Genomic DNA, 17,898 nt, shown 5'->3' on the forward strand with positions numbered 1-17,898 from the left:
TTACTGAACAATCCTGTCTTTGCTGGATTCTGTCTTGCACCGTCGCTTACCCAGCTCTTCCCGGGGTTCTGAGCTCTCAGAGAATAAAACACAGGTTATAGTGGGTGCCCTAAATTTGTATCAGTTCAAATCGCGTTACAAGTTGCTATGAAAAGCATTACAGTTCTTTCCTAGAACTCTCGTGTTACTATCATGAACGCCAGCTACGTTTGGAAAACTTTACACAGGTTCCACAGTAATAGGAATTGATGCACTGCACTTCTCAATTAAAGCGTGATGACGGAACTAGTCAGGCTCCTTCACTTTTTCTCAATCTCAGTTTTCTCATCTGTCTCGCGAAGGTCCATCTCAGGACATACTGGCTGGTTGTCTCTGAATTCTTACCGGCTGACGATGCTATTGTGCTTGCCTGGGTTCCTGTTCCTTAGATTTTTATGACATCAGCTGTGAGAAGGCTGTGTTAGAACCCATCAGGTTAGTTCAGCCTCACAAGAAATACCTGTCCTTAAAATGGCACACAGATCTTCACAGGGGTGGCATTTACAAGGTCAAAGTTTTTATTCTGATTTTGGCCTGCTTGGGTTACGTTTTGGATTGGCATGGTATCACACTGAAAGAAATGGCTATTGCAGCCTTCTCGCACATTTTCTTTATCTTTTATAACAGAAAGCCTTTGAGGTACACATACTTCAAATATTCTTTATTCACCACCACCAAATACTCAATTCTTATTTTATTTCTCAGTGAGGCTTAATTTCTACCCAAAGGACAACATATTGTGACTTCATTGTTTCAGCTGTGTGTCAAATCTTCATTGCCTCTAAAGGGACATTCTTTCTACTCAGAAGATAAAATGAGATGTGGAGAATTACTGAATCATTTGGGCATCAAAAGATTCTTCTAGGGCTTCCCTGGTGGCGCAGTGGTTAAGAATCTGCCTGCCAATGAAGGGGACATGGGTTCGAGCCCTGAGCCAGGAAGATCCCACATACCGCAGAGCAATTAAGCCTGTGCGCCACAACTACTGAGCCTGCGCTGTAGAACCCACGAGCCACAACTACTGAGCCCGTATGCCACAACTACTGAGGCCCGTGCTCCTAGAGCCTGTGCTCCGCAACAAGAGAAGCCACCGCAATGAGAAGCCTGCGCACTGCAACGAAGAGTAGCCTCTGCTCACTGCAACTAGAAAAAAAAAAAAAAAAGATTCTTCTATATAAAGAACTACTAGTTAACAGAAACAGGAATGTTAATGTCCTTTAGTCTCCAAAAGAGATGGTTGGAAATATTTTTGTGGCGGCCAACTTTCAGAAGAAACATCCCAGTTACTCTATGATTATATCATGGAGAAACAATTATTCTCCATTCGGGGCCAAAATAAACAGCAGTTCTCCAGCAAGCATGGCTCTAACAGTTTAGAAACATGCAAATACTGGGTAACTAGCTGGTGTGTTTATATGCAACATGCAGATGTATGACCTAGATACATCTCTAAAAATTAACGGCGCTGCACTGGGCTCGGCTAATACTCTAACAAGTTTTTTTTTTTTTCTTTAATGATGAGCATAAGCCCTGAGGGCATTGTGTTTGATAGAAGTGACAGCTCTGCAAGATGCAGGCTCCTCTAAGAGTGAGTGTGCTGACTCAGAAAACAGAAGGACAGCGCTGGCTGGGAGGGGAGTTGTCAGACATAATTTAACCTGCTCGATTAAAAGTTATGTAGCTAATCAGTGCTACAGGCATGCTATAACCATATGCCAAAGACAATGGTGACATCCTTAAGATTTACTCCTTAAAAGAAAAATCAGTATAGAACCTAGAACCTGCACTATGAAATGTCACAGGTCTTTCTCCTTTGATTGTTTGACATATTTTGAATTCCATATCATCTGAATAGAGGAAATTATTTTTTCCTTCTTTCTTTATTCCCCACTCCCCCTACCCCCAGCCTCAGGAAGGTCCATCATGTTCCTGAAACCACACAGGACATTGAATTCTTTGTCATTCAAATGTGCTTAGAAATAAAATCACAGATGTTTGTGTATTTCTACGATATTGCATAATTAAGTCTGATCTCAATGAGGAAATGAGAGGGAATTCGAACAAACAATTCAGCAAGAAAAATAGGTATTTATGTCTATTTGCCTGGGGTTTTCTTGAAAGTAGCTTAAGTTACACTGAGGATTAATTAATCCTGTGACTGATTGCTGTGATGCATGGAGCTGAGGGACACCTGGCTGATTTGGGAAGCGTGTGCATGAGATGTGGTACCCCGGCTGAAATAAACATACTGAAAAGGACATGCACGAAATATCTAATGTGGAGGGGTTTTAGATATTTTAGATAAAAGGGGAAGTGTGTGACTTAAAGGGTTTAGCAGTTGTGTCAACATCAGAATCCTAATTATTATAGGTAGGATTTACCCAATTGTGACTTATGAAGATGATTAAAGGGTTCTTGAGACCCTGTTACAAACTCAGGAATGAGAACCAAAGGCACACTTACCATATAGTAACTGCATAAAGCCTCACAGTAATGATCGCGTGCCACGCAGTGAGGTTCATACAGCAATCCAAAGTCGCTCCTCACTGTGAAGAATTGGTGGGTCTTTAGTCTTCTTCTGGTGGTCGTATCTGGACTCCAATTCTCTGTGCCTTTCCTTGTTCTGTAGGTTCCTTCTGAGGTTAGGTGTATCCAGCTACAAACAATAGCAACCTGAGCAACCGTGGATTAAACCATATGGAATCTATATATTACTTAACAAGAAAATCTGGCAGTAGGAGTCCTGGGATTTTGATGGCTCAGAGATGTTCCCCTCATTTCCCTCCTCAGTGAATTGGCTTTTCTCCTCAAGTATGTGCGTCTTGGTGACGAGATAGCTGCCATAGCTCAAGGCCTCATGTCCTCTGATGACATTGCACAAAGCAGGAAGGGAGGGGTGAGGGCAGTATTGTTTTCTCTTTAGAATTCTCTTGTCTTTCATTAGGAAGGAAATCTCTCTCAGAAGTCCACCCTGACCTTCAGCTCATCTTCTTGTAGCTTTCATTGGCTAAGACTGAGTCACATGCTTACCCTGGACTAGTCTCCGGCAAGGGGCAGTGTGATTGCTGTGATTGGCTTAGATCCTCTCTGCTCAAGGTGTGGTCCAAGGAGAAGCACATCCACTTCACCAGGGAGCCTGTTAGAGTTGCAGGGTCTTAGACCCACCTCAGACCTAATGAGTCTGCATCTGCATTTAACAAGAGGCCCCATGGTGATCAGGTGGGCATGAAACTGTGACCAATGCGGATTCATCCCCTGGGGCTGGGCATGTTCAGTTTGGGAAAATCAGAATTATGCCTGCAGTAAAGATGGGAAGGGCCTTGGGGTGGGCAACCAGCAGTGTCTGCCACAACCTTCTAATCTCTCATCGCTTGGAATTATCACTTGGTTTGGTGACCGTGATTTTCTCTCCAAAACAACTCTGCAAAGTGATGTCTGCTTATGGTGTGTGCTAACCCGGGGAATACTTCTGGTCCACTTGAGGGGCCCTGCAGCAACGTCCCTCATCTACTGGCACTTGGACCATGCTGATGACCTCCCTCAGTGCTGAGGCAAAGGGCACAGGTGTCATCCACTCCCTTTGGCTAGAAGGATCCCTTCCTGCCTGGGGCCCAAGCTGAAAACGGTCTCCCTGTTTTGGTGGGCTGAGTAATGGCCCCCAGAGATATCCATGTCCTAATCCCTGAAACCTGTACAGTTACTGCAAAAGAGACAGATAGGATTAAGGTAAGGATTTTGAGATGGATAGATTGTCCTGGATTATCCAGTTAGGCCCTAATTGTAATCATAAGTGTCCTTATAAGAATAAAGCAGAGGGAGGTTTGACTTCAGATAAAGAGAAGACAGTGACAGTGTGACATCAGAAGCCAAGATTGGAGTGATGCAGCTGCAAGCTAGGGAATGCCACTGGCCACCAGAAGCTGGAAGAGGCAAGGAAGGGATTCTCTCCTAGAGCCTCCAGGGGAAAGCAGCACTGCCAAATGCTTGGGTTTAGCCCCATAAGACTCATTTCAGACTACTGGCCTCGAGAGCTTGTAAAAAAATACACTTCTGTTGTTTTAAGCCACTAGGTTTGTGGTAATTTGTTACAGCAGCCCCAGGAAGGTGATACACCCGTCTTTCAGTCCCTACAATTCCCTGTGGCACAATTTTTAATCCAGCAATGTTGCCTTTTCATTATTTTAATATAGTTTGCCGATGGAATTATAGATTCATTTTTACAAGACATTCAAACACTGTCAAAATAAGATCCTCTTTGGGTTAGGATAAGAAATTAGCCCCAGGAAGCCTAGGGAGGCAAATCACCTGTGCGTGACCACTGCAGGTCCCTGGTCACCATCATCATCTTGCCTCAACCAGATGCAGAAAGGGCATGTGGGGGAAAGGAGAGAAGGAGGAGGGAGGCATGAGGTGAGCCCCGCCCTCAACACACACACACCGCTGAGCCTGACTTCAGCAGCTCAGAGCAAAGAAGTACAATTAGAAAACCAACTTTACCTGTGCTTTCCAGTGCCGGGTAAATTGCACTTTTCTCCACCAAAACCATTTGACAGAAAGACTAAGAAAGGTCAAAAGCAGAAGCTCGGAGGGGACTAAACATGCCACTGAAATGAATAAAGGGTGGTCACTAGCAGCCATGGAGAGACGCAAGATGGGACCAGAAAAGACTTAGTGGGGATGAGAAGGTCTCATGCAAAGCAGGGGCTGCCACGGTGGGCAGAGGCCACAGCTCCCGTCTCAGGGGGGCGGTAATTCTGCAGACGGTGGGGCGTGACCTCCAGCGGGGAGGAGCCACTCCTGGCGTTGGCACGTTTGTGCTAGTGAGGCTTTTAGAGAAGCTCTTTGGACAGTGTTCATCACAGGCCATTCGGATAGAGATGGATGAGGGTCTGACATGAGACAGACTAACGTGAAGAATGGTTGTTTGCACTGCTGGGAAGGAGAGGGAAGACGCTGTCACAATCTTGCAAGCGCAGCTTCTTCTCAGAAGTAAGCTCGCAGCCTTGATGTCTGCTCCTAAACGCACTGTGCTGCTAAATGATGCTCGTAACCGCCCATCCCACCGCCGGCGAGTCGGGCGCTCCGGAGCCGGCTTCTCACCTCCAGTTCTGCGGGGCACAGAGCCTCGCCCCTGGTCCTGACTCCTTTGTTTGGAAAGAGCCAGCTTACCTTTAGCTGCTCAGCTCTCTGGCCACCATTGCTGTGCCTTGCATCACAAACTTTTGCCTGTGGAGAGGCCTGATATGTGACGTTTATTGGGTGGGCTTCTGTTTTTATTTTTGGTTTTGTTTTCTGGACTTTGTCCTTTCATTTTTTGTTTGTTTGTTTGTTTACATCATCTTAGTGGTACTCCTCCCACAAATAAAGCAGATGGTCAAGCAAAGCAGATCTGGCTCCTTGTTCCCTGAGAAAGAATGACCAAGTAAAATATAAAAAGAAAGAAAGTACATTAACATTCAGTTCTGGATTTTGAGATCCTGAGGTCCAAGGCGTAGCACGAGCAAGAGGTGTGACAGGATATTTAGCCAATGGGCCTCTGCCCTCAGACACTTTCAGCCACGGAAATGGGCCGAGGATGCTACGTGGACAACAGGGAGAATCTAGAGAAGAAGAGAAAGCTGGACGAAGAGTTGAAGCCCTTGTCCCTCTCTTTGCTCTAAGACCACAGGGCATGGGAGAACGCACGTGCACACCTGTGCACATCGGGGCCGTAAGGTCTCGGCTGTTAGCAACAACCCGTGGATCGCCCAAGTCCAAGGCCAGTGGAGGACCAGCTGCCTTGGAAGATACCAACGGGGATGCTGATAGGAAAAACAGGGTGGTGGCCATCACCAGAGATGCCATCATGAATGGAAGGTGGCAGGGGACAAACAGCATCTTCCCCATTGACATGGGGCACACCCCCGCTTCCCATCACCTTGCCCACAAGAGGGTGGACATGCCTTGAGGGACTGATAATGACTGGAAACCTTAGGAGAGACCTTCAGGTAGCTGAGTTTCCTTAACTTGCCTTAAATTCTGCCATAGTTGGCATAGAAGCTTGAGGGAAAAAAATAGTTTGAGTAGCGGGGAATAGTTACCCTTTTTACACACCTGAGTTAAGTGGCTTATGAAGTATTATACCCAATATGACAACTTTATTTCACCCACCATGAACGAAAACTTTACTTTAAGCCCTAGATTTCAGCTCACTGTTTGGAGAGAGTTTGGGTGGACGTTTGCTCCACTTTTACTGCCTTCCCAGCAGAGCTGATCTGAACAGATGATGGCTTCCTCTGGGTGGTCTCATTCACCCCGTGAACTCATCGAATGTGATTCCTACGTGAACTAAAAATATCCACGATCCAAGCAAAGAGCCACCCAAAGGGGACTAACACGTATTAACACTTGCTGTGATGCCATTGTTCTAAGAATACGATCTCTTGCTCCGTTCAGTCCACGCCAGTCACCTGTGACGCAGCTGCTGTTACTCTCCACTTACAGAGGCAGAAACAGAGTCTTGGTGGTCTGCCCGAGGAGGCGGGACTCACACTGAGCTGCCTGCCAAGGACACCCAGAAGTACACTGAGCACAAGGTCCACAGGAGACCTAAGAGGTAGAAGGGAGAAAATGCCAACTTTGAACAAATCAGACCCCTTAGGGGACTAGAGATGCCTCAACCTGGGGGACTCCCTCTCCAGAGGCTGGGGTTCAGTCTGGTGGATGGTAGTTGAGGAAATAATTTGAGATGAGGCATAATCAGTAAACAGTGGGTTGCAGGACACCAGAGGGTCTGATTAAATGGACATCACATGGAAAATCATAAGCCCACAGAAGTCAAAGGGTAAGACGCATAGCAGAATCTAGTGTAACCATGGCATCCGACACGGAACCTAGAAATCCTAGAGGCACCACCTGCAGGTGGAAGAGCTGTAGGCGCGGCCCGGGTGTCACTGGCTGCCACCTCCCCTACCCACGTCAGTAGTGAGGTGGGAGGGTTTGAGGCCTAGAGAAATATTTGGGTGCAGGGATGCCTTGCATCATCTCCTCAAATGACCGTCCTCTCTCTCTGGCGGCCATCATTCACACACACAAGCTGGCCCTGGCATGGTCCTCAGGCTCCAGCAGCCAGCTCTGTGGTCATGGATCCGTTTCTTCTGCTGAGCAAGTAGCTGCACGATGAGGGATCAGTTACCTCTTTTTTTTTTTTTAACATCATTGTTGGAGTCTAATTGCTTTACAATGGTGTGTTAGTTTCTGCTGTCTAACAAAGTGAATCAGCTAGACATATACATATGTCCCCATATCTCCTCCCTCTTGCGTCTCCCTCCCACCCTCCCTATCCCACCCCTCTAGGTGGTCACAGAGCACCAAGCTGATCTCCCTGTGCTATGCAGCTGCTTCCCACTAGCTATCTATCTTACATTTGGTAGTGTATATATGTCCATGCCACTCTCTCACTCCGTCCCAGCTTACCCTTCCCCCTCCCTGTGTCCGAAAGTCCATTCTCTACATCTGCGTGTTTATTCGTGTCCTGCCCCTAGGTTCTTCAGAACCACAGTTACCTCTTCTCTTACATTCTCCTCTGCAAGATGAGAGTGTTGGGGAGAGCTGAGGCCACCCCCACCTCCAACACAGTGTGATTCTCTCATTATAGTAAAATGGGTTTAGCCCCGATGTCTTCATCCATTCAGGCTGCTGTAACAAAATACCATAAACTGAGCGGCTTATAAACAAAAGAAATTTATCTCTCTTAGTGCTGGAGGCGGGGAAGTCCAAGATTGCTGAGTCAGTAGATTCAGTGTCTGACGAGCCTGTTTCCCGGAGAGCGATTTTTTACTGTGTCCTCACAGGGCAGAATGGACCAGCCAGCTGTCTGGAATATCTTTTATAAGGACACTAATCTCATCATGAAGGCTCAACCGTCAATACCTAATCACCTGCCAAAGGCCGAACCTCCTATCACCATCACCTTTGGGGTTGGGATTTCAACATATGAATTGGGGGGGTGGGGTGGGACACAAGCATTCAGACAGCAGCACCTGACAAGGAGAAAATCCTGACTTCAGCCTTGAGTAAATGCAATCAGTCCAAAGTGTTTATTAAATGGTTTTCTTCGCAGAGAAAGAAAACCATGCTCATGGTGATGTGACTGCCATTCAAAGTTACAAAGGTTTGCTTATAAGATTCTTTGCTCCTGTCTCAAAGGAACTGACTTACAACTTTGTCCATGTGTAGCTTGTTTTCTGAACATTTTTTAAGCAACCAAAAATTCACCGTTGTCTAAAATGCCTGACCCTTTATAAGGCTCCAGTGATTTTCCTCTGGCAAGCTTCCTCCTTCACACGTACTAACATTTCACTTCGCCGTCTTTACGGTTGAGTCTCCAACTCCCTCTTCGTGTTCCTCACAAGAATTCGTGTCTGCAGGCAGCCAGCGTGAAAACTGGGGAGCAATCTCTCCTGAGCTCCCGCCCCTCCAACCGGTCCCGGGCACTGGTTCATTTCTCTCCACCTATGATTCTAGGAGAAAATGTCCACCCTCTTTGCAGATCTTCAATTTCACATACTTTTCTGGGTTCCTCTGAATTTGCTGAGAGCTTAGACAGCACTTGCTTTTATTTTTCCACCCCAATAACTTTCTGTCTTTTGCTATGTTAACAGAACTCTTTTGAACCCATAGAAAATTTCTCTTTCACATAATACAGGATCTCTTATCCTTCCAAGTAAACAAGGTTACATACACCTGCTTAACCCAATCAATAAACAAATGGATTATCAAGTATCCTTCAGATAAATAGCCGATACCCCTTGACTGCCAACGCCAGTGGCATCTTCGAAATAAATCTAATAGAGAAAGACTGGAGCAACTGATTCCTGTGTGTGTTTTTTTTCTTTCTTGAGATGAGATGAAACTTGAGCCTGCAGACAGCCCTGTCATTGATTTTTAGTCTTTTATCCTCCATGAAAGAAGCCCCCTTGTTCCAGCTTTAGCAAAATAGCAACTAGCCTTTGCCTGTATTTCAGGTCCTGCCTCTCTCTCACCTCCTTGGATTAGGGGGCCATGTGGTCCGTGGTGATGCTGGATGCATTAAGAAAGGCCTCTGAACTGGCTCATCCACTGGGCCCCTTGAACCTGTTAGAAGGCAGTGGACCTGTGGTGACTGCAAGTTGCTGGGAGCGCTCACAGCTTCTGCTGAGAACAGGCGTAATGTGAAAGGCTGTAGGAGAGCAGTGAAGTGTGGCACTAATGAGATTTAAACACATATGTAAGATGCGCCAAAAGGTGGGGAAATATTCCATTATTAAAGACCAATGACGTGAGCTTCCGACTAATGAGCTCACAGCATACTCAGTGGAACCATCGGAAGAGTAGCCCAGGGGGTTACCCTGCAGGTAGATGTTTTATTCAGGTCTGCATTTCATCAACCATCTCTTCTCTCCAGACCTTCCTAGGACTCGGCTTCTCGCCGGGACCCCTTGCAAAGGAGCAGCTAGTGATGACACTTGACACTTGAGAGGAGAGCCTCCAGTCGGTCAGCCGGGCTGCCTGCCTTCTCTGTCGCCTCCCCGTGGAGTCCTCCATTATTCAGATGTCTGCTGGCACCTGCTAGGAAGTCAGGACTGTGCCGGGGGTATAACGAGCAGAGAAAACCATGGCTTTAAGCTTTCTGGTTTTATGGGGGTAGCCACTGTCTGCACCACAGTGTGATAAGTTCTGTGAGACTGTAATCATTTGAGTGTCCCCCACCACAGTTGAGTGATTCCCATACATTATGTCCGTCATTCAATGCCCACAAGGGCCTGAAAGATGGTGCTGTTACACCCATTTTATAGGTGTGGAAACTGAGGTGTCTAATCTTAGGGAATTGCTCGAGGTTTGCAGCCTTGTCTGCAGGAGTCCAGGGCCAGAGGTCTCACCATTGCAGAGCCAGAGGGAACAGGAGGATTTTTGTTTTTTGGGGTTTTTTTGCGGTACGCGGGCCTCTCACTGTCGTGGCCTCTGCCGTTGCAGAGCACAGGCTCCAGACGCGCAGGCTCAGCGGCCATGGCTCACGGGCCCAGCCGCTCCGCGGCATGTGGGATCTTCCCGGACCGGGGCACGAACCCGTGTCCCCTGCATCAGCAGGCAGACTCTCAACCACTGCGCCACCAGGGAAGCCCAGGAGGGGTTTCTGAGGGCGCCCCGGGAACTTTCTAGCTGACTTTCACAGACACGTGGGGGTAGAGCCAGGTCTGAAGGAGAAGCAGGGTTAAATTCAGCAGGGGAGGAGGAGAGTCATTTCAAACAAACAGAAAAAACAACGTGGCCCACGGACAGAAGGCTGATCTGATGCCTGTGGCCCCATGGGGATCATGACTGGCGTGGGGATGGGAGACAGGGCAGCAGATGAGGCCGGAGCGAGGTGCCCTTGTTTTCTGGTAAATGCTGTTGTCCAGCCTGACCTCTAAGGGTGCCCTCTTGTTCAGAAGTGTCCTGATTTGGATGGTAAACTGCATGGTTACCTTGGGCGAGAAGGAGAAGGCAGGAGGGGCTTCTTGCTAAGGAACAAGACTTTCACCCCACAGGCGTTTATAAGGAAGGCGCGTCTTCAGTCTCACACTCTCTCAACTGAGCTATTTTGGTGAGGATTGTAAGGAAGGCTCTGACAGCACATGGAAATTTTGGGAAAGTTATCCCGATAGCATGGGGGAGGGGGGGTTGGAGAAAAACGAGGGACCTATCAGGAGGTCATGGCCAGCGGCCAGAATGTGGGCCTGAGCCCAGGCAATGGCTGTGACAATGACAGGAAGGGGACAGACTTGACCAGAGGTGCCCAAGAGGTTAATTGCCACGTCTCTGGAGCTTGTCATTGACGACTGGGGACAGATGGGAGTTCCCGCGTGGGCGGCTGGGGGTGCCCTGCGTATTCAGAGGGCACAGAGCAAAGACTCGCGTTTCGAGCTCTTGAACTTGAGTTGCCAAAGAACTTCCCACAGTCAGAAGGAAACGTGGGGCAGCTGGTGGGAAAAGAGTAGAGCTCGGAAGGTAGATTCGGGAGCAGCCATAGGAGAGCTGGACACTGAAACGGAAGAGATCCATGAAACGACAGAGGAGAGGGGAGCAGGGCCCCAGGCCGAGGCCAGGCTGTCAGAGAAGAATGAGGGGACAAGAGGAGCCCAAGGATGGGAGACAGGACGCGTGCAGGGGCGGCTGCGGGGCCTCGGGCTGGACACCGATGGCTATGTCTTGGGAGAACAGTGGCAGGAGGTGGAGGTGGAGACCTGGCGACAGTGGGGTGGAGACTTCCTTCAGGGCCCTCGAAGGATCCGGAGCAAGATCCCTGGGAGAGGGCTTCCCTGGTGGCGCAGTGGTTGAGAGTCCGCCTGCCAATGCAGGGGACACGGGTTCGTGCCCCGGTCTGGGAAGATCCCACATGCCGCGGAGCGGATGGGCCCGTGAGCCATGGCCGCTGAGCCTAAGCGTCCGGAGCCTGTGCTGCGCAACGGGAGAGGCCACAACAGTGAGAGGCCCGCGTACCGCAAAAAAAAAAAAAAAGATCCCTCGGGGAGAGGGGTCACCCCACCCTGCACCCAACACCCCACCTCCCTGGCCTCCTGGCCTTCGCTCTGGCTGCGCCCAGTGCCCGGCCCACCCTACCTGGCTTACCACTTAACTCACTCCAGACGCTCCTCTTCTCATATTTTCTCACCACCCGCAGAGAGCCAATCAGCATAATCCTGTCTCAACCAGCCCAGGTGCCCCAAATCCAGATCGGAGGACCACCCCTCACGTCACCACCATCACCTGCCTGGTCCGAGCCGCCACCCCCCGCCACCACCTCACCAGGCCCTGCCCCATCCTCCATGCTCCATCCAGGGTAAGCCTTTTAATGCATAAGTCACATCATGTCACTCATCAAACCCTCCGATGGCCACCAGCCAACTTAAAATCTAACGTGCTTGCTGGGATTTAGGGCTGCAGCTCTAATGTCCTCTTTCACTCTCCAGCCAACTGTTCCTGAAACCCTCCCTGCTGCACAGGCCTCAGGCCCCTGCACTATGTCCCTTGGTCTGGAACCTTCTCCCCTAGACATTCACATGCCCCACTTCCCTCGTTCACTCTCTGCTCAAATGTCACCTCCCCTACCTTCCGTGACCACCCATCTAAAATGCATCCCCTTAGCTCACTCTTTCTCTCCCCTAGCCTGATTTATTTTTCTTCATAATAGTTATAACTTCCCATTATATTTTTTCCATTTTTCTGATATAATCTATATACAGTAAAATTCACCCCCTTTTTTAATGCACAGTTCTCTGAACATTGACAAAAAACGTACAGCCCTTTAATCATCACCACCATCAAGATATACAGCAGCTCCTTCACTCCCCAAATTCACTCGCTCCCCCTTTGAGTCAAGCCCTTCACACCTGGTCCTCAGCAATCTGTTTTCTGTCCTTACAGTTTTGCCTTTTGCAGAGCATCACCTAAAGGATGGAGTCATACAGTACGTGGTGTTTTGCGCCTGTCTGCCTTCCTTCGTGTAATGCGTGTGGGGTTCATTCACGATGTTGGACGTGGTGGTTCTTTCCTTTTTGTTGCTGTGTAGTATTCCATTGTGTGGGCGACCAGAGGCTGTTTATCTATTCCCTACTGAGGATATGTGAGTCGCTTTCAGTTTTGAGGGGACATGATTACAGCTGCTACAGCAACTTGTGATCAAGTTCTTGTGAAGACATAAGGTCTCATTTTTTTCTTGAGTAAATACCTAGGAGTTGAGTTGCTGGGCCATATGGTAACTGTATGTTTAACTTTACAAGAATCTGGCAATCCTTTGCCAGAGTGGCTGTACCGTCTTACATTTCCACCAGCAAGAGACGGCAGCTGCAGTTGGTCTGCATCCTCACCAGCACTTGGTGGTGTTGGTTTTTTGGTTTGTTTTTTGTTTCACCGTTCTAACCAGTATACAGTGGTATCTCGTCATGGTCCCGTCATTACGTATTGATTTGTGAGAGACTAAATATACAAATGGACAGTGGCTAGACCACATATGGCAATAAACTGTAACCCACCACTTCTGCAGCAGCCAGCCCAGAATGGTCCAGACTGAGTCAGACAGTGCCAGCTCCCTCTAATTTTTGCCTCTCCGCCTCCAACTCAGGACCTACCCAAGAGAGACAAATATGTTCCCCTAACGAAGCACATAGGACGCCCTATTAGCCCCTCTCTAGCTTCCTGAGGCCAGCGACCTCCAGCCAGGGCACACCTGAAGTCTTTCCCCTATGTCCACCTTAAAGGCATCCCAGTTCCCTGCCTGCCTTTGACTCTGCCTAACACGAGTGACAGTGGCTGACTCCCTGCTCTAGGAAGCTCTGAATATAACCTCTGCTTGTTCTCCTTTGAGTGGTCTTCCTTTATCTTCCAAGTCTGTGTATTCACTGTCTTCTTCCATCAGGAGAGGGTATCTGTGCCCCTCTGGATCCTCACTGCCTGGAACAGTGTCTGGCATTCTAATAGATGCTCCAAAAACCCTGTTGATGGACTTCAGGAAACTCCAGGCTTCAGTTTGAGCCCTTGGCTTATTTCCTTCGAATGCGGGCAGAAACTGTAGCCCAGGAAGTTGCCGGAGCAGTGAGGCCTGGGGCTCTAGCAGGTCCCTTGGCCTCTGCTAGGGTTGGGGTGGGCCCAGCTCTTCTCCTTCTCCAGACCCACCCCGTCTGCTGGTTGGCAGCTTCCCGCCCCATCTGGGCAGCCCCCCTCTGCTTCCACGGGGAGAGGTAGAGGGTTTGGGCCAGCACAGGAGTGCAGCGAGAAGGCCTTCCAGTTCTTTCTAAGGATCTTGTCTGCTGTGGAAGAATGCTGAGAAGCCCCGGGAAAGGAAGCCTACAGAAGGCTCTGTCGGAGGCAGCCAGAATCTTCTCTGCTTTTGGAAACTGCCTCGTGGGAAGGGAGGCCTGTTAGACTAAACATCTCGTTGCCCCAAATTGCACCAATTTTGGAAACGCTCCCCAAGCTGTGTCTCTCCCTGGAAAAAGGGATTTATAAACCCTTAGTGTGAAGCAGCTCTGCATGCATCTCAGCTCAAGGGCTTTCAAAAGGCCCTTCTAGAAGTCAACTTCAGAAACTGGACTTGCAGTAGCAAAAACAGCAGATGCCCTAGACCCAGGTACGGTGTGCCTCGGCCCTGTCTCCATGGGTCCCACCTCAGGAAGGCTGATGGGGGGATGGGATTAGCGCTCCAGGGGGCCCTCAGAGCCCTGGAGGCACCCACACTAAATCAAACAATAAAAACAGCAGAATACAATTTTCAATGACTGCATCTCCATATGTGAGGATTTTTAATATTTTTTGTCGCTATGGTGTCAAATTTATTTTCTTAAATATGTCTAATTGTTCCTTAATCAGCAGTTATTTAAAACACCTCGGCTTCATCTCAGATTAAGTATTTAATGATCTGCAAAGGAAGATTTGAAGATGCTACTTAACAGAGCTCTTATCCTTTTGCAATGTGATCCATTTCACCTGCTATCTGTAAGAAAACCAGCTGCTTGGTGCTGTTGTTAAGAATGAGTTATAGGTGACGCAGGGAGAGAGGGGGCGACTCCATCCCCACCCTGAGCCTCGTCCCCATAAGATGCCTCAGCTTGAGGAATCCTGAGCTGCTGAGGGATGCCTCTGGCTGGGGCTGTGGATATGGGCTCTGGACTCCTTAGCGGTGGGTGAGGCAGCCAATCTTCGCATTTGTGCTGTTGGCAACCACAGGGAGACTGATGGAGTCTGGGTTCCACAGCTCTGGCAGCGCTCAACAAACAGGAGCATTCATTACTACACACAGCAACACAGATAGTTCAGACACACAAAAACAGGTTGACGTTTGGGAAGCACTGGGCAGAATTGTGATGTTTGAAGCAACTACACCTACTGCCTAAGATGCTTGGTTGTGTCTGGGGAGAGAGAGTTTTGTATGAGATTTGTTTCATTTCTGTTGGGTTAGTTTGCTATGTCTTACCTGGCATTTCTGTGTAGGGCACACTCCAGGTTTATTTCCGGGGGAGAGATCAGAGCCATCAAATTACTGACAACGAATGAATGGACGGATGAATTGATGGGCACTGAATTGCTGGAAGACCCAGGTGCTGGGCCAAGGGACTTTACATTTTCTCTTTTCATCTGCCCATCTTAACAGACCAGGAAGCAGACTCCCTCAGTATCACTGAGAGGCAAACATGGAGTCTGATCCCAGCTGCAGGGGCTCTTGGGGACGTGAGCCCCCGGGCTTGGGTAGAAGCAGCGACTTCAGTGATCACGAGCCTCGGTGATACTCGCCCTCCCCTTGTCCTGATCTGGGGAAAGGAGCCGTCGCACAGCTGGGGTGCTGCAGTGGGGAGGGGGAGAGGTGCCTGCAGAGGAAGGGACCCCACACCATCTTTCCCTCTGTCTGAGTTTTTCCCCCTGAAGCTTCCAAGTGATATTCTGATCCCTGACACCCTCCATCTCCTGCATCGGTAATGACCCGCCTCCCGGGCCCTCCGCTGCTTCTCTTCTGTTTCCCTGACCCAGCACTTTTTCCTCAGTGCATTATTTTCCCCCAGATTTTCAGATTCCCTGTGGACGATAATCAGACAGCAAGCTGCACACGCTTGGCAATTTTGGGTTTTAATAAAAAATCATGTTTATTCCTGTGAAGACTTTCTTTTTCTCCATGAATTCTCCTAACAAATGCAGTTTTTGCTCGACTCGGGCTTTTTCTTTTTCTTTTTATTTTTTTAACATCTTTAGTGGAGTATAATTGCTTTACGATCGTGTGTTAGTTTCTGCTGTATGACAAAGTGAATCAGCTATACATATACATATGTCCCCATATCTCCTCCCTCTTGCGTCTCCCTCCCTCCCACCCTCCCTATCCCACCCCTCTAGGTGAGGGGGCTTTTTCTTGAGTTGGGTTCTTTAAAGCTGACTCTGTTCCCAGGTTAGCTCTGATCTCAAGAGCTGGGATCCTGCGCCAAGGCTCTGAGAGTCCCAGGTCCTGCGGAAGACTCGCGTTAGCCCCTTTCTGGCTTTTCCTCCTAGTGTGTCCAAAGCAATTTAGAATATCAAAGGTAAAGGGGGAAAAGAAAGAAGAAGTGATCCCTGCCTGCACGAGGACATAAAAGTCATTCTGATATTATGAGGAATAAAGCAATGGCACCTTACATCTTAGTCAAGAGCTACGGGGGCAGCAGGCCATCTGATGTGTCTGTGGCCTCCAGGTCTGTCCTGGGAGCCACCTCAGCAGGGGCCACTCTGATGCTATGTCACGGATGTGGAGAAGGTGACGTTCACAGAGGATGGTGGCCCCGTCAACCCAGCCCTTCCCCGTCCATGCCACGGCAAGTAGCTGAACTCCGTTTCTTCCTTCCCTCCCTGTCTTAACTCCCAACATTGGAGGTGACTGTCAGTGAGTCAGTGAAAAAAGTGACGATGAAGAAGAAGTAGTGTGCTTCCCTCGTGGCGCAGTGGTTGAGAGTCCGCCTGCCGATGCAGGGGACACGGGCTCGTGCCCCGGTCTGGGGAGATCCCACATGCCGCGGAGCGGCTGGGCCCGTGAGCCATGGCCGCTGAGCCTGCGCGTCCGGAACCTGTGCTCCGCAACGGGAGAGGCCACAGCAGTGAGAGGCCCGCGTACTGCAAAAAAAAAAAAAAAAAGATGTAGCAAGAAGGAGTAAAGACCTTGCATTGCCTCAGTTTGTGTATCTGGACAACAGAAGAACTAGGCTAGATTGTCGTCTGGCACAATGACCTGGAGAGCTTTCTAACACCACACCTGCCTGGTCCCAACCTATTTGATAGTCTCCGAGGAAGGGGCAGCCTGTGCATTTTGATGTGCGTTGCTCGGTTGCTGCAAATTGGTGAAAATGATGACTGTCTGGGTCCCTCCCCATTCAGGTGCTCCGTCAGTGCGCCTCTGCTGCCGGAGACTGTAAACTCCTGGGAGGTTGTTTCTTTCTTCCCAAAGGGAGGCATTTTTCTCAGCAAAACATAGGAGGCACTCAGGAAACATTTCTGGAATCAAATAGTTGAAGTTATCTTCTTCTTAAGTCTCATTTTCTTATTTCTGCTGCTTTTATGAAAATACATTGGTGGGAACAAACAATTTTGTAACCTCTAAACTGTGTGGATTTGATCCATTTATAACACAAAGTTAGTCTAGCCCAAGTTTATCACCCTGAAGCTATTAGCCACTTGGAATCTCTCTCCAATGGGACGAGAGGTCATGCATTTACAACGTGTGGGTTTTATGAATAATTGTTTCCTCTTCCATGCTGAGCTTGTGTTTTCTTGATGAAAAATCCATGGTTTTTTCCCACCTGATCTGAGTCTCCTCTCACCCTTGGAGACTTCTCAGCCCTTGCTTTAATAACTCTGGCCTTTTTGACCTTGCATCTCAGCTTTCCTATGTATGCCCCTAGACTTGGTAGAAAGATCCAGAGTGTGTGTCCAGCGAATGGCCTCAAGGGGGGCCTGGCTTGTGGGCTTACCAACTGCGTTTTCTAACGCTTTTGCGTTTTAAGTGCTCCTAAACCAGCAGCCGACAGCACTCGTCATTAGGGAAGCTGTGGACGCTGAGTAGGTGCATCAGTCCGATTACTGGCGCATGTCTGGCAGACTTGCCGCTGTGGGTCGGGGCCCACTTGCAAGTGTCATCAGGGCTCTGGCAGCCTAAGCATTTGTTTTAGGCTTAATTGGCCTGAGGCTGGTACATGGACCCCGGCTTTGTCCTCTAAAGCAATGCACGTGGCACTGCAGTTGGAAAGAGGGGGAGCTGCTTTGGTAAGGCCTTTCACCAGAAGAATAAAGCCTCGGTGTCGCCACATCAAAGGCAGGTGGCAGCGACCATCGGCTACAGCTCCGTTTACCTCG

At 48.9% G+C, this 17,898-nt stretch overlaps 1 protein-coding gene across 1 annotated transcript in view; it reads left to right on the plus strand.

The window, feature by feature from the left end:
• Positions 1-15,941, plus strand: part of ATRNL1 (attractin like 1) — a 706,327-nt gene extending 690,386 nt beyond the window's left edge. Inside the window, exon 32 of the mRNA XM_049697035.1 lies at positions 11,720-15,941. The gene's annotated coding sequence lies outside the window, so the exon portion shown is untranslated. The remainder of the gene's footprint in view (positions 1-11,719) is intronic.
• Positions 15,942-17,898: the final 1,957 nt, after the last annotated feature.

This window comes from Orcinus orca, chromosome 14, assembly GCF_937001465.1.
Source record: "Orcinus orca chromosome 14, mOrcOrc1.1, whole genome shotgun sequence".
Lineage (NCBI taxonomy): Eukaryota > Metazoa > Chordata > Mammalia > Artiodactyla > Delphinidae > Orcinus > Orcinus orca.